This window comes from Amaranthus tricolor, chromosome 15 (genome assembly GCF_026212465.1).
Source record: "Amaranthus tricolor cultivar Red isolate AtriRed21 chromosome 15, ASM2621246v1, whole genome shotgun sequence".
NCBI classification, from domain to species: domain Eukaryota; kingdom Viridiplantae; phylum Streptophyta; class Magnoliopsida; order Caryophyllales; family Amaranthaceae; genus Amaranthus; species Amaranthus tricolor.
The window spans coordinates 12774474-12792336 of NC_080061.1; the positions used below are offsets into that span (position 1 = coordinate 12774474).

Genomic DNA, 17863 nt, shown 5'->3' on the forward strand with positions numbered 1-17863 from the left:
TTTCCGATCCTTACAGAGGAGACCCCAAGGAAGAAATTTGTCAAGCTTCTGACCATAAACAAGTTGACCTTTTGCTTGTGGGTAGTCGCGGTCTTGGCATGCTCAAAAGATATTTATTTATCACTATTTGTTTTATGCGTTCTACAGTGTCGTTTCCGACATTTTGTAGGCCTTAAGCAAAATAATAGATTTGGGTCCTTTTTATAGAAGATCGATTCTAATCTTTAATAAGTACTTGAAAACATAATAGCGATGAATCTCTTTATATTTAATGAATTATTTTTTTAAGATTCATCTTCTTCCTCTTCTTTCAAACATGGCTTCTTTCTAAAAATGTCTATAGTAGACTCATAATACTTAGTGGCGTACCTAGGATTTGAGAGATGGGACTGCACAACTTAGTTAAATATATTTTTTAGCATGTTCAAAGTAAATTCTAAATATACATTAAATAGCGTAAGATAAAATACTGTAGGACTTGGAGTGAAAGCCTTATTCTTGGATTTTATTTAAGAAAAAGAATATCATTTTCACATGGAGTGAAAATTTGAATGACTTTTTGGTTCATAATTTGTGTAAGAGTACATCATTTCATAAATCAAAGAAATAGATCAGTGGCCCCATCTAATATAACTATTATGGATACAAACTAATCTTTTACAAAAAATAATTAAAACCCATAAAACTATGGTATTAAGTCTAATTTAATTTTTCCAAAATCACTTATGTAGTGTATTTCATTTCAAATTATGGATTTCAATTATGAAATCATAAATAAAAAATTTGAGAATAACAAAGTTTGGGTAGTTATTCTCAAATTCTCAACTTTAATTACTTTAAAAACAATGGTGAAATTTGATCCAAATTCAAATTTGAAAATTTTTAATTTGCCAAACAATAAATTTAAGTCAATTTCAAAATTCCAAATAAAATCATCGTTCTCAAACATGGTATTAATGATTTCTACCAATTTAATTTAAACAATAATTCACAACAATTATAATTCTATGAAATTCAATCTTTTAAGAAATAAACCACAACATTACAACCATTTAAATATTTAGAGATAAAAGAAAAAGACATTCACTAATAAAATCCCTGAATGCCTTACCTATATGTAAATAAAATGTTTATAGAATAGTAAAATGTGGGTTTATTTGGAAAATTAAATACCGCTTTTATTATATACTAGTAACATGTTATTTAAGTTAAGTATCAAAACAAAAAATCAAAAAAAGTGTTAAAAACATAAATTAGTTTCAATCAATTAAGGTGTAGCTCAATTGCAAGGGATGTGTATACTTGGAATACGGAGGTTCTAAGATTAAATCCTGCATTACTAATATTTGTTTGATTTTTTTTTTTTTTGAGGATTGGGTTGCATGTGCAACAACTCGCTTAGGTATTACATTGAAATTAGGCCTCCTATGTATGTTGGGCCCTGGGGGCCGACACTCCTTGCCTATCCTCAGAAACGGCTCTGGTGTTCTATGTCCGGGTTAAATATTCCAACCAAAATAAATTAATTAATTATGAGAATATGTGCTTTTTGTTTTGAAGTTGTTTAGAGACGGTCTCGTACAAGTGTATTTGTTTATTTGTTTATTTGAACTTATAATTTGAATTTGTTATATATGAATAATAAGAAAAAACATGAATTGAAGATGTAAATGGATTACAATAAAAGAGGGAATAGATTTATTAATAGAGAAATATGGAGAGTATTAGCAACAGTGGAAATGCTGCAAAGTGATAGAATCTAAAAAAAAAATTGATTGCAAATTATATGGGATGGGGGATTATGAGTATATGAAACCAAATTTACTTCATTATTTATTATACTTTAGCCAATTTTTGATGCAATTGAGAATAGTAAGTATTAGCAGGATACTATATTTAGATGGCTAAAGGATATTTTTGGTTATAGATTAACACTCATATTAGGTGAACTTTTGTTAGTTAGACATTGCTTTGTTTGTTGAACTATTTTTATGAGAGATTGTCTTTCGGTGAAACTACCTCAAAATAAGGAGCTCATAACCTAATAATTGTATTAGTTGTGCTATTCAATCTATGTATAGGAAACGTCTCACGGTGAAACCGTCGCATACAAAAATTTTTATTCTTTATTTTGGTTGATGTAGTTGAATTTATATTGTTGGATTAAAGCTTTACATATCTTCGATACCTACTATCAGCTTACACAATTCACGTATATCCTATTATCAACTAGGGATGATAAAATGGGGCGAGTGCGATACGCCCTTTTTCATACACATACTCACTTAAAATTTTCATACCCAACACTCATAGCAGGTAAAATTTTCATATTCACGTAATCACGTCCACTCTATTGAGTATGCATTTAAACTCATTCTCATTTATTATAGCCAACTCGGTTTATTGTGGGTATGATGGCTATACCCCCCTTAAATTTGCCTTACATTCACTCATAATGCTCTGTAAAATCGCAAATTTTTTCAGATTTAGTTGTACATCTAATTTTTATTTGAACCCTATAATTTAATAAAATAATTAATATTCTTATTTTTGTCAATAGTTTTTAATAAAAATATACAAAATTAATATAAAGTAGTACATTGTAGATATGGGGCGTGGGTATGAAGCATGGCGGGTGGGTATGTGGTGGGGCAGGGGAATATAGGGCAGGGTAGGTGGGCATGTGGCGGGTAAGACCTTATACGTTCATACCCACTACCCATGGTGGGTAGAACTTTTTAAACATATATCTTCTCACTACTAGCTAAATTCATACACATACCCGCCTTATTAACATATTCACGACTTGTGGAGGATGTACCTTATTTTTATCATCTTGCTTGCTGCTACAACTCGAATTATCACACAAGTAATAATCCACCAAAATGCCAATAATCATCTTATGTTATTTGATATATTTTATTTAATACTTGTATGTGTTTCTTGACATGATCCGATGATAATTAATAGTAAATATCTAATTAATATGCATATTTAAATTGGTTTGTAATAGAACGCTATGATCACCTAAAATTATCAAATATATTTTACCTTCATAATTTGTCCAATATTTTATATCCTCATATGAACGAAGAACATCCAATTTCTTTGGTTCTAGCAAGTAGTATCTTGTGACACTTCAAACAAACATTAGTAGCTTCCTTTCTATTTGCATTATAGGATGAAGTGGCCTTTTTGTTTGTTGACCAGTGCAAGTAATAGCAAGCCTACATTTCTACCATCATACTTTTCATATTTCTCCACTCTATCCATCTGCTTGAAGAAGCAATTTTTATTAGGAAAAATTACAAAAAATTACCTAATCTATAGCACCATTTGCAAAAAACAGCCTAATTTTTTTTTTCCAAAAAAATATCTTATATGATGTTTTTATTTTCAAAAGACTACAAGTTGAGGGAAACCGTCAGTTGACGTTGAGTGGGACATTGACTTTGCATGTGAGAGGCACATGACATACTCCTTTCTATGAATCATCTCCTTCTTTGGTTTTTTCTCCATCTCTATCTCTACATCCCCTTTTTTCTGCTTTCCTTTTCTTTTTTAGGGTTCCATCTCTCTTTCTCTACATCCCCATTTTCTCTTCCATATTTTAAAAACATTTCCATCGAGTCATTGAGATGAACAGGTACTTGTGGGCAAATTCCCCTTTTTATTCAAAGTTCATCCTCTACAAGTTTATAAAAGTCTTGTCTTTATCCTTGTATACATCCCCATTATCAGAGTTTTTTTATCTCAAAAATGAAAAAAATTCAAGAGTATTTAGTCAAATTCAAAGATACATATCACCAAAAAACTGATTAATTCAAGGAACAAAAAACAACTCATTAATAAAAACAAAAATTTTTACATAACCTACAAATAAAATCCTCATTTCTTCAAATAAAACATCTCAAAATGATTTTACAACAAGGATTTTGTTCTACTCACCTTACCAATCGCAAAATGAGCCATGATTTAACTGAAGAATCAGAACAAGAGAAAAAGAGAGATGAATGAGAAGAAAGTAGAAGAAAGGAAGGGACTTTAACAGGATAGTGAGTGAGCCTCAGGTGCAAGGGATAGATTTGCTGGCGATAGGCAGAGAAGTAAAAAATGAAAGACCAAATTAGAATCCCAATACACCAATTAGCCAATTAGGCAATTAGGAGTACCAAGCTTAAGGCCTAAAGGTATATTTCATTATTTGAGAAAATTGGCACATACAGTTTGCCATAGTTCAATTTTATTCTTCAATCCTCATTGTTCTTTTTGTTCTTCCTTAAAAAAGTCTTCTTAACTCTATTAGTGGGGAAGTAGAAAACGAGAATGTTGTAGATGGAAAGGAAATTGGCACATACAGTATGTCATAGTTCTAGGAAATTGGCATATATAGGGCTGAACACGGTCCGGTCTGGTCTGGTTTGACAGAAAAATCAGACCAGACCAGAAATTCCAGTCTGGAAATTTTTCAGACCAGTCAACAGACCACACCGGACCAAACCAGACCGTTCTGGTCTGGTCTACGGTTTTTTTTAATTTTTTTTTAAAATTTTTATTGAGTGTGAATCTAAGATAAACAATAATCTGTAAACAAAATACATCATCAAATCCGAAACATCACAACTTTTCAATAGTTAAGTACATCACTAATTTTATAATATAGAACATAAAGTAAATTCATAGTAGTCACTAGTCAGCACTCAGCAATAGCGACTTCATCCATGAATATGCATCATTGCATCAAGGAACATCAATAACTGAAGGAGCCAAATTGATCTTCGATAACTAGGGCTGAACACGGTCTGGTCTGGTCTGGTTTGACAGAAAAATCAGACCAGACCAGAAATTCCGGTCTGAAAATTTTTCAGACCAGACCAGACCAGTCAACAAACCAGACCGGACCAGACCAGACCGTTCTAGAACGGTCTGGTCTGGTCTGGTCTACGGTTTTTTTTTTTAATTTTTTTTTTAAAATTTTTATTGAGTGTGAATCTAAGATAAACGATAATCTGTAAACAAAATACATCATCAAATCCGAAACATCACAAATTTTCAATAGTTAAGTACATCACTAATTTTATAATATAGAACATAAAGTAAATTCATAGTAGTCACTAGTCAGCACTCAGCAATAGCGACTTCATCCATGAATATGCATCATTGCATCAAGGAACATCAATAACTGAAGGAGCCAAATTGATCTTCGATAACTAGGGCTGAACACGGTCTGGTCTGGTCTGGTTTGACAGAAAAATCAGACCAGACCAGAAATTCCGGTCTGAAAATTTTTCAGACCAGACCAGACCAGTCAACAGACCAGACCGGACCAGACCAGACCGTTCTAGAACGGTCTGGTCTGGTCTGGTCTACGGTTTTTTTTTTTAATTTTTTTTTAAAATTTTTATTGAGTGTGAATCTAAGATAAACGATAATCTGTAAACAAAATACATCATCAAATCCGAAACATCACAAAATTTCAATAGTTAAGTACATCACTAATTTTATAATATAGAACATAAAGTAAATTCATAGTAGTCACTAGTCAGCACTCAGCAATAGCGACTTCATCCATGAATATGCATCATTGCATCAAGGAACATCAATAACTGAAGGAGCCAAATTGATCTTCGATAACTAGGGCTGAACACGGTCTGGTCTGGTCTGGTTTGACAGAAAAATCAGACCAGACCAGAAATTCCGGTCTGAAAATTTTTCAGACCAGACCAGACCAGTCAACAGACCAGACCGGGAACGGTCTGGTCTGGTCTGGTCTACGGTTTTTTTTTTTAATTTTTTTTTAAAATTTTTATTGAGTGTGAATCTAAGATAAACGATAATTTGTAAACAAAATACATCATCAAATCCGAAACATCACAAATTTTCAATAGTTAAGTACATCACTAATTTTATAATATAGAACATAAAGTAAATTCATAGTAGTCACTAGTCAGCATTCAGCAATAGCGACTTCATCCATGAATATGCATCATTGCATCAAGGAACATCAATAACTGAAGGAGCCAAATTGATCTTCGATAACTCTATACAATAAAAAATAAATCAAAAAATATAATTTTATAAAATAAACATAATACTAATCATGATATGAAAGATCACATACCGTTCTCTAGTTGTGCTATATCCTCCAAGCACTCCTCAACTTTTAGAGAAGAAGCACGAAGCCAATCTTGACAAGAAATAAGAGCTTCTGCCATTTTTGGACTTAATGAACTTCGAAATGAATCTAGAACTCGACCTCCAGTGCTAAAGGCACTTTCCGATGCAACTGTAGATACAAGAATGGCTAGCACATCACGAGCTACAAGAGAAAGAATGGGAAACCTTGAAGTATTGTTTTTCCACCATGTCAAAATATCAAAGCCATCTCCATCTTCTTCTGTAACCTCATCTAAATACTTGTCCACCTCTGTTTTAGTCAATTCCCCATCCTTACGAGACTCTTTGAGTTTTTTAAACTTAGATCTCATAAGTCCTTTTTTTGGAAGACCAGGTTCTACATCTTTGCTAGAACTTGAAGCACCATCACTTTCACTACAAGAAAACTTGTTTTTAGCAACAAGTTTTAGCAACGACTAAATTTTTTTCGTTTTGAAAAATATAAGTTGTTGCAAAATCCATTGTTGTTGCTAAATAGTCGTTGCCAAAAAAAAATTTAAATTTTCCCACCCTTTTTTATAGTTTCCCCATGTAACCCAATTTTTTGCAACAAACATTGTTGTTGTTAAAATTAAATAAATAATTCGTAACAGTATATGTTGTTGCGAAAAATATTTAAAAATACGGATACAATAAAGTCGTTGCAAAAGACCATATACTAATAATTTTTTTTTTATTTTCCCTCTCAAAACTGACCCAATCCCTCACAAATTACCTTTCCTCCTTCGAAATTTTAATTTCCCTTCCACATTATCCAGCGCCCATTCCCTCCCTCACAAACCCGATTCCTCAAAAGCCCTAATCCCGCACACCGCCGCACACCGGAGGTAAGCCACTGCCGCCGCCTGCACATCGGAGGAACTGCTGCTTTTCAGCCGGTGCTACCAGACCAGTTCGATTATCCAGCGCCCATTCCCTCCCTCACAAACCCGATTCCTCACAAGCCCTAATCCCGCACACCGGAGGTAAGCCACTGCCGCCGCCTGCACATCGGAGGAACTGCTGCTTTTCAGTTGGTGCTGCCGCCAAGCTACCCTTCAGCCGCCTTTGAACCCACGACAGCAGGTAGTTTTAATTTTATTTTGGCCTTTGAACCCGGTGCTTCTTCGAGGCTTCGACGCTCCTCCTCCAATCTTCAAACTCCAATCTCAGCATTCACCACGGAATCAAGTGTAGAATCTCGTAATGTAAGTATATTGGTTGATTTTTTGATTTTTTAGGGTTTTTTCAAGCCTTCTGTTTGATTTGTTTCATACTTTTGTTTGGATTTTTCTTGTTTTTGAACTTCAGTAGATGGATTTTGTAGTGTTGTTCTTGATATTTCGAATTTCAAGTGATGAATCTTGTAGTTTTTTTCCTTGTTTTCGAATTTCAATAGGTGAATCCTGTAGTTTTTTTCTTGTTTTGGAATATCTGATGAACACAACATTTCCAATTTCATAGTCAGTACTCTGTAGTTCTTTTTTTTGAATGATTGTTTGGGAATTGGGAATTTGGGATGACTGTGATTCATTGGATCTGTATGATTATTGTAGATGATTGTTTTTAGTGTATATTTCTCTCTTAAAAGAACCACATACAGTTTCATCCAATTCTTCCTGCAAATTATGGTAATTGTTTTATCTATTCAATTCTTTTGTAAAGCTTAAATTTCAACCTAATTTTAGTGGAAGTTTGGGTACTTGGCTACTTGGCTACTGTCTGTAATCCTCTTGTCGGAGTACTTTTGTAAAGCGTAAAGTTTGGGGCTCTTTGGATCAGCTTGCTTCAAGTTATTTGCAAGACTGAATGAATCATCTTTAATCCTCTTGTCGGAGTACTTGGCTACTGTCTGTAATGTTATGCATCCTTTGATATTAGAAGTATGAATTTAATTGTTTGACAATAACACTCTGACTCTTGACTCTTGTTCTTCTATAATGTACTCAAGTTGTGCATTGCCTAGAAAAACTGCAATTATTGTTCTCTTTCGACCAATTAATTGTAATTTTGAACTTTCTATTTTTCTTAAAAGCACCAAATTACCTATTTCTATTATCTTGTTCTGATAGAAGAGTGCACATTTTTGGTAATCTTTGTTGAACATTTAGAGATGGGGCTAAGTAGTTTATTATTTCTAATTTTGATGGTGCATTTGCTTGTATTGTAAAAATAAGCTGGTTGTTTGCTACCACTGTCAGTGCTTTAAATATCTGTATGATTTGTGTAGGACAACTGTGGGTAGTGTGACCCGTGAAGAGACAAATTTATCTACGTGGTTTTACTATGTTAAACCCACAAGGTCTATTTTCATGATATTTATAGTATCTTGTTTCAAAATTTCAATTCTTACTTATTTAGATGCATTTTCTGTATCGTGTTCATTTAGGATACCTTTGCAAGCAAATTCCAACTTTGGTTATGATTTTAAATGTCTCCCTTTTCCCTCTTCCATGTTAGTTGATAAAACTCTGACATGGTGATATTGTTTCAACAGAATGGGACCAAAGAATCTATAAGTAAACTTGTTTCGGACTTGAACAGTGCAACATTGGAGCCAGATGTTGGTGAGATTTTCTCAGAATTATTATTCATCATCATGCTATGAAACTGTAACTTTGTAGGGTTTCTAAGTTTGCTTCATTTGAAGCTACATCTATTACACTCAAATCTTGTATAAATTGCTTCCATCTAGAATATTCTCAAGTCTATTGACTAATCATTTATGTAAAGGTAACTTGAATTGGAAAATTAAAAACAAGAGTGAAAGATAGGGATGTTTGCTTTTGCTATCACTTGAAGGTGTTGACCTAACAAATTAGAAATTGCCACTTTCTGAACAAGCTTCTTTAAAATTTGCAGAAGTTGTTGTGGTCTTGTAAACTTTAATTCACTTGGTCTTGTAATGCCTTTATGCTCATGTTTGGCCCATATTGGATGCTAACATCATTAGTTTGTAGGATTTCCATATCAGATTCATTAGGCATATTGATCCAATTATGGTCTTCAATGTTTGTCTTTGTTTGTGGTCTATTTATAATTGGATCAAAAACTTATGGAGCATTTAAGTTCGTTGCAGATCAAGTTTTTCGGGGTAGCAAGCTCAACTCTTCAAGACTTAAAGATGAGGATGATGATAACGTTCAGGATGATGTATGCAAAGCATTCATCCCTTGGGTACCTTCTCATACACTCAACCCATTACCAGAAATACAAACGGTGGTGTCATATTCAATGGAAGCAGATGAAATTGAAGCATCAACTATGGAGATTGAGAATGCAAAGTGCCTATCACTTGTAAATTTTTGCATGAAAACTTGTATATGGTAGGAGAATTATTTTGGAAAATTGGTTATACGTTACATGTATATGAATTACGTATATTTTTGACACACGATAATATTTGGGACGTGTGATATTTTGGGATACGAATTAATATATAATGATAATCGGTGATATTAGTTTAGTTGGTTTTAAATTATTTATTATTTTAATTGTCTAGTTTATTGTAGGTTGTTTCAAAAGATAAATAGTTGTTGCGAAAAATGTTTGAAGGTTTTTTGCAACGGTAAAAGTTGTTGCGAAAAATGTGTATGTTTTTTGCAACGGTAATAGTTGTTGCGAAAAATGTGTCAGGTTTTTTGCAACGGTAATAGTTGTTGCGAAAAATGTGTATGTTTTTTGCAACGGTAATAGTTGTTGCTAAAAACATTAATAACAAATTTTACTTTATTGTTTTTCCTACAGTAAAGTCGTTGCAAAAGATTGACTATCATGTATTGCAACAACTTAAATTGTTGTGAAAAATAGAAATTTAACAACGAAAATAGTTGTAGCTAAAAATGCAGGAAATTTGGCAACGAGCTTTTTTGTTGCTAAAAACGTTTGAAGGAATTGCAACGACATTTTTTTTTGCAACAATAGATCTCGTTGCAAAAAACAGAAACCTTTTGCAACCACCATAGCCGTTGCTAAAACCTTTAGCTACGGCTGTACCCGCAACAATGGAATTCGTTGCAAAAAACATTTTTAGCAACGAAATCAGGTTTTTAGCAACGACTTTTTCTGTTGCTAAAAACAAGTTTTCTTGTAGTGTTTGGTTAGTTGTTACGGATGTGGAATGAAAGCCTTTGTATTCATTATATAAATCATAAAGGGCATTCTTTACCCGCATACAAACAACAGAAGCATCATTATCTTTTGTGTACATTTGTCTTATCCCGAATTCCACAGTTTCCCATTTATATCTAGGATCAAGTACAGCAGCAACATATAGCATAACATTTAGTTTTTTAGGATCCCCCCAATACTTATCACACTTCTCTTTCATTCTTTGTGCCATTTCCTTAAACTCATAATCAGGACTTTCACACCATTCTTTTAGCAAACAATCAACATCAGTTATATCATCAAAACAACCATTACAAGTAACATATTGTGAACCAGACACACGCAAAGTTAAGTTATAAAACACTTCTAATAATTGAACTAAGCTCTTCACTTGGTCCCAATCATCAGTAGTAGGCTTTCCTACACCATTTCCATAACCATGGGGATCTAGAAGATGCTCATGAAAATTTGAATCTTCCCCATCATACCTCTCAAATGCCAATATAAACTTCAAAGCAATGCTTAACATCAAATAAGTTGAGTTCCACCGTGTGACCACATCAAGAGACAACATGTTTTTTGATGGAATCTTCTCATCCGAAACACACTTATAAAACTTTTCAATTCTAGATGGAGAAGATAAAATAAATTTAATAGTACCTGGAACTCGACAAACCGCATCAGTAACTAATTTAAGACCATCATTAACCACTAAGTTCATGATATGAGCAATACATCGTACATGCAAATATTCTCCATTCAACACACTAGTTCCCCACGTTTTGACTCTTGTTTTTAAATAAGCAATTGCAGTGTCATTAGAACTAGCATTGTCAACAGTAATGGTCATCACATTTTCAAGACCCCAAGCAAGCAAACATTTCTCAATTGCCTTCCCAATGGCCTGACCTTTATGACTTGAAATTGGACAAAAGTTTAAGATTCTTTTATTTAACTTCCAATCATTATCAATAAAATGCGCAGTTAAACACATATAATTAATTTTTTGGATTGAAGTCCATGTGTCAGTAGTAAGACATACTCTCCTACAATTAGTTTTTAAAAAAGATTTTAGTTTCAACCTTTCATCCAAAAACATCTCGTAACAATCTCTAGCAACAGTCATTCTAGAAGGAACCACAAACTTATTTTGCATTTGTGAGCAAAAGTACCTAAACCCCTGGGCTTCAACAAATCTAAAGGGAAGTTCATCAAGAATTATCATGAACGCTAAGCTTTTTCTACAAGCCTCATAGTTAAACATCCAACTCTTTATGTGAGCTTCTTATTCCCCTTGTTCATTAACACTTGATTGAAAACTCAATTGTGTTTGAGTAGCATTTGATTTGTTATTGAGTGAAAATCTAGTACACTTACTTAAATGTGCTCTATAAGTACTAGTCCCATTTACACTAGGATTGCACTTATATTCACGACCACAATAGTTACACTTACATTTCTTTTCCATGTTTTTGTTTGTAAATTTGGTGAAGTGATCCCATATGTTGGATCTTGGTTTCACAACTTTTTTCCTTTGTTTGCTCATAACTTCCTCCTTTTTGATTTCATTACCATCCTAATCATCCACTTCATTTTCATCGCAAACTAAAAAAGGTTCATCCATCGACATCGCAAACTACAATTGATCATCAACAATCTATTTAGTCTACAAACGAGTAATACCAACATATTAACATTCAACATATCAAACGAGTAATACCAACATATTAACATTCAACATATCCAAATCATATATATATAATTTTGATGGAAGCATATAAAACACTTATTACACTATTTTACAAACAACCTAAGATATCCAAACTCCAGTAATTGATCTTCACCATATCTTTCTTGCATATCAAACATTACATGATACATCTCACAATTAATCACACTGTTACATCAAAATTACAACACTTAATCAATATATGATAAGTCAAGGACTCAAGATTCATAAACCAATAATCATCAAAACAGAAGATATCCAGTAAATTGTACAATACAAGTTGCAAACTTTATCAGTTGTGGTCATCAAAAAATTACACTTACCCAATATATAAAGACTCAAGATTCAACCAGATAATCATCAAAATAGCATTTATCTAATAAATTAACAATAAAACATACAAACTTCATAATTTATAATCATAAAAACTTAACATTTATACAATATAAATTATAATTTGTACAAAGTGGGATTTCGATGAAGTCATCTTCCTAACTATTTGTCTGCGGCATTTTATACATAAATTATAATTAACAACAAAAAATTAGTTATGTCGAATAGTCGAAGAAGAAATGGAAGATGAAACAAAAACCCTAAAAATCAAAAACTGATAAAAAAAACCCTAAAAATCAAAAAAAATCAACCAATATATTTACATTACGAGATTCTACACTTGATTCTGTGGTGAATGGTGAGATTGGAGAATGAAGAACCACAAAAGTGAAATAGACTACATTTAATAAAGCTTAATTATAAGTGATTAAGCTGATTGGGGTTATCAAGTATGTTAATTCGAGTAATAATATTATTATTTTGATAATCTTGACTCAAGTATTTCATTTGTTAATTTTTTCAAGAAAAAGGTATATTTTATTTAATGTATAAAATTCGTATAAAGAGTACTTCGATAAAAGTGTATTTTAATTATATTTTATTAATTGATTACTATCTTATCTTTATAAAAATAAATTTAAATAAAGTATTGAAAAATAAATTCGTAAATGCAATCCTTATTCATACTACCAATTACTTATTTTATAAATCGTCCATTGTACCCTTATAACACGTCTTATATAAGACTGTCTTACGATGAGACGGCTTTAATAGAATTTTATGGGTCAAAGCTAAAAATAAAAACCCATTTTACCACAAATAAACCCACACACCCCTTCCCCATATCTTTCTTTATCCTCGTCCATTTACCCTTACTCCTTCATTTTCAAACACAAAAACAAAATCCCCATATCTTTCTTTATCCTCATCCATTTACCCTTACTCCTTCATTTTCAAACACAAAAACAAAATCAGCTACCTTACTCCTTTCTCCCTTACTCACGGCTGACCCACGAACACCACCATCAACCGGCAGCCCAGCCACGAGCTCCACCACCAACAGCAACCACTTCTCCTCCTTCCTTTATTGTTGGTAACCACTTTTCCTTCTTTTGTTGTTTTGTTTTCAAATTTAAATGTTAGGATTTTGTAAATTGATTTGGGAATTTTGTGACTCAAATTGAAGTTCATCAAGATTGAAAGTTGAAGGGTCCTTCAATGGTGATTGAGGTAATCCACAAACTACTCTATTTAAGTATTAATTGAATGTTTTTAAGTAGTTTGGTATGTGGATTCAATTTGGTATGTGGATTCAATTTGGGTATCAACTTGAATTTAATTAGAGTATATGAGTTTAATTAGTAATTTGGTTCTTGCTAGAGTTGATTAGTAATGGTTATTTGGGTTTAATTTTCTAGTATCAAAGTATGTAATATGGATTCTGAAATTTCAGATCGAAAAGGGATCCTACTGTTTTGCGATTTTCTGTATGGTTATGTTCGTTTTTAGCTTTTGGTGTCTTCATGAGATTTGTAGAGCTTTGAGTCACGGTCGTGTGGGCACTTGAATCGCCCCGAGATGAATTCGTATGAGGAAGTTATGTCCAAAACACTAGTAGACTGTCATAAAAATCGACAATGAGGTTCCGTTTTATTCTGTCCGAATTTGTGTTACTGTTTTTGAAGTAGTTAGAGTCATTTTGGGGTTCTGGTGTCTTCATGATATTTGTAGAGCTTTGAGTCGCGATCACGTAGACACTTGAATCGCCCCAAGATGAGTTCGTATGAGAGAGTTATGTTCAAAACAGTGACATACCAGCAAGCTGTCATGAAATCAATGAGAACCTTCTGTTTTGGTTATTTTGGGATAGTTTTGATTGTTTTTGGGTTCTGGTGCCTTCATGATATTTGTAGAGCTTCAAGTCGCGATCACGTAGACACTTGAATCGCCCCAAGATGAGTTTGTATGAGAGAGTTATGTTCAAAACAATGACATACCAGCAGGCTGTCATGAAATCAATGAGAACCTTCTGTTTTGGTTATTTTGGGATAGTTTTGATTGTTTTTGGGTTCTGTGTCTTCATGATATTTGTAGAGCTTCGAGTCGCGATCACGTAGGCACTTGAATCGCCCCAAAATGAGTTCGTATGAGAGAGTTATGACCAAATTACTAACAAGTGTCCTGTTATGGTACTAAAATGGAATTTATTATGTGGGATTAGGAAGTATAAAATAAATTGGAGGTTTAAGGTTATTTATTGAGTAATTGAGATTAACTTAGGTTTATTGTTTTCCCTTTATGGATTGGTATTGTTGGGTTATGGATCTTAATTGAATAATATGAGTGTTTGGTTCAAGTATAAATTTGGGAACATATGAATTGATTGGTATTTTAATTAGTGATTGTTATTCATGGTGTAGGAAGGTAATCCACAAGCAAACTACTATCCTATCTTTTAAATTAAATTCAAGTATTTCAAAGTTCAAGTTATGTTTTGAATGTTCATACGTTTTTATATGTGAGCTTTTAAATATATTGTACTATGAAAATGAGTTATGGTTATTGATTTCAAAAGAAAATCAAGTGATTTATTGATTCGTTTTATATTGAAATGTTCGACATTGAAAAATGTCCGTTTTTGGGAATTGGCAACGGATATTTATATCCGGATTATTGTGAAATCCTATAGCTTGATAATAGGTAATGGTTATTCGGATCGGTCTCGAGCCCCCAATCCCGTTTCGTTCTTGCAAGAACTGTATTTTCGGTGATGACGATCACCCGTGTTCTCAGGATTTAGATCAAGTCTACTTCCTGACGGTCCATATATTCCCACGTTTTAAAGTGCTGTGGAATTTATTGATTTAATATGAGTTTTGAATAAATACGTTTGGTACATAAAGTTTTGTTTGTTTCGCAAATGATTTCGTATTTGTCATTTGCCGTATTGTTTCGCTATTGACTTATAAAGTAATAGCCGCGTTTTGATTTTTGCTATTAACTTGTACAGTTATAGCCGTATTTTAATTCGTTATGAACTAAAGGTTCATAACTGTATTTATGTCAATCAGACGGTCTTTTAAAAGAGTTTGGACTTGTTTATAAATGTAATAGTTTGTTGGATTACTCAACAATGCAATTGTTGACCGTTTTTTTTATAGGGTCTATCTCTTACAGGGGTAGATCCACTTTCAGGTTGCCATCTTTAGTGCAGATGGATGTGCTGCTCATTTATGTGTCATGTGTTGCGATAGCGAGGACATCGTTTTCGAAAGGTTAACTTATAATGATATTTTGACAAATCATGTCTTTGTATAAAAATAATAGATATTTTATAATGTATTAATTTAGTTTATAACTGGGTTGTAAGTAATTGTATTACAGTTATATAAAGTTTTTAAATACTCTGATATTGGTTGCTGTGGTTGTCGAACCACAGGTCGGATTCAGCCCAGACTTCTATAAGTCTTCCGCTGTGCTTTTTAGACAATAATAATTTATTGTTTACGCTGGTTTGGGCTGTTTCAAAAAGCCTCGAAGAACCACAGAAGCAGAGGCGTCTTTGAAGGAGGTCGTTTGTCGATTGGCGTCTGGCGTCTGGCGTCTGTCGACTGTCGATGGGTTGAAGCTTGAAGAGTTGAAGGAAGCGAGGCGAGGCGACTGTCGACTTCAGAGACTTCAGAGACTCAGGCGAGGCGAGGAAGAGAGAAGAATGGGAGAAGGAAGCAGCTTTGCCTTTTCGTTATTTACGGCAGCAGAGGTCGAGGTCTCGAGGAAACAGGAAATAAGGAATACAGCAGGATAGACCTAAATCTAATCCCTAATATTAGAGTTTATTGCGGTTTATTAGTCCGGTTTGGTCTACAAAATTAAAAACCGGGACCGGACCGTAAACCGTTTAAAAAAAAAAACCGGACCAGACCATTCAGACCGTAGACCAGACCAAATACTTAAATTACGGTTTGGTTCGGTTTGGTTTACGGTTTAGACCAAACTGTGTTCAGCCCTATCGATAACTCTATACAATAAAAAAAAAATCAAAAAATATAATTTTAAAAAATAAACATAATACTAATCATGATATGAAAGATCACATACCGTTCTCTAGTTGTGCTATATCCTCTAAGCACTCCTCAACTTTTAGAGAAGAAGCACGAAGCCAATCTTGACAAGAAATAAGAGCTTCTGCCATTTTTGGACTTAATGAACTTCGAAATGAATCTAGAACTCGACCTCCAGTGCTAAAGGCACTTTCCGATGCAACTGTGGATACAGGAATGGCTAGCACATCACGAGCTACAAGAGATTGAATGGGAAACCTTGAAGTATTGTTTTTCCACCATGTCAAAATATCAAAGCCATCTCCATCTTCTTCTGTAACCTCATCTAAATACTTGTCCACCTCTGTTTTAGTCAATTCCCCATCCTCACGAGACTCTTTGAGTTTTTTAAACTTAGATCTCATAAGTCCTTTTTTTGGAAGACTAGGTTCTACATCTTTGCTAGAACTTGAAGCACCATCACTTTGGTTAGTTGTTGCAGATGTGGAATGAAAGCCTTTGTATTCATTATATAAATCATAAAGGGCATTCTTTACCCGCATACAAACAACAGAAGCATCATTATCTTTTGTGTACATTTGTCTTATCCCGAATTCCACAGTTTCCCATTTATATCTAGGATCAAGTACAGCAGCAACATATAGTATAACATTTAGTTTTTTAGGATCCCCCAATACTTATCACACTTCTCTTTCATTCTTTGTGCCATTTCCTTAAACTCATAATCAGGACTTTCACACCATTCTTTTAGCAAACAATCAACATCAGTTATATCATCAAAACAACCATTACAAGTAACATATTGTGAACCAGACACACGCAAAGTTAAATTATAAAACACTTCTAATAATTGAACTAAGCTCTTCACTTAGTCCCAATCATCAGTAGTAGGCTTTCCTAAACCATTTCCATAACCATGGGGATCTAGAAGATGCTCATGAAAATTTGGATCTTCCCCATCATACCTCTCAAATGCCAATATAAACTTCAAAGCAATGCTTAACATCAAATAAGTTGAGTTCCACCGTGTGACCACATCAAGAGACAACATGTTTTTTGATGGAATCTTCTCATCCGAAACACACTTATAAAACTTTTCAATTCTAGATGGAGAAGATAAAATAAATTTAACATTAAATGGTTTAAGTATAGTTTATACTTATTAATTTAACTCTAATTAACTAGTTTAATTAAATAGGTTATATATATTTATTTTAGGTTTAAAATTTTGACCTTAATCTAACTCATTTAATAAACTAGTTAGATCGGGTTGACCCATTTAACTAGTTTATTAAATGGATATTACAGTGATCGCATTATGTCTTTCAAGGTTTTTTAAAATAATATAATTTTATGTAAATTGCCTTTGTTAGTAGGTATGGTCATTGTGCAAAGCTCCTTTTGAACCTGCTTTAGATTCAAGTCGTATTTAAATTTTTAAGACCTAATAGGTGTACCTTGATTTCGAAAAAGA

At 33.2% G+C, this 17863-nt stretch overlaps 1 long non-coding RNA gene across 2 annotated transcripts; it reads left to right on the top strand.

Moving 5' to 3' along the window:
• The first annotated feature begins 13172 nt into the window (after window positions 1–13172).
• On the top strand, window positions 13173–16421 carry LOC130800665 (uncharacterized). Of its 2 annotated transcripts, XR_009039474.1 has the most exons (4): window positions 13197–13421; window positions 13515–13558; window positions 15490–15603; window positions 15768–16421. It is a non-coding gene; the product is annotated as an uncharacterized LOC130800665 (long non-coding RNA). The 2 variants fall into 2 exon arrangements; XR_009039473.1 differs by having other exon boundaries at window positions 13173–13421; window positions 15490–16421.
• Window positions 16422–17863: the final 1442 nt, after the last annotated feature.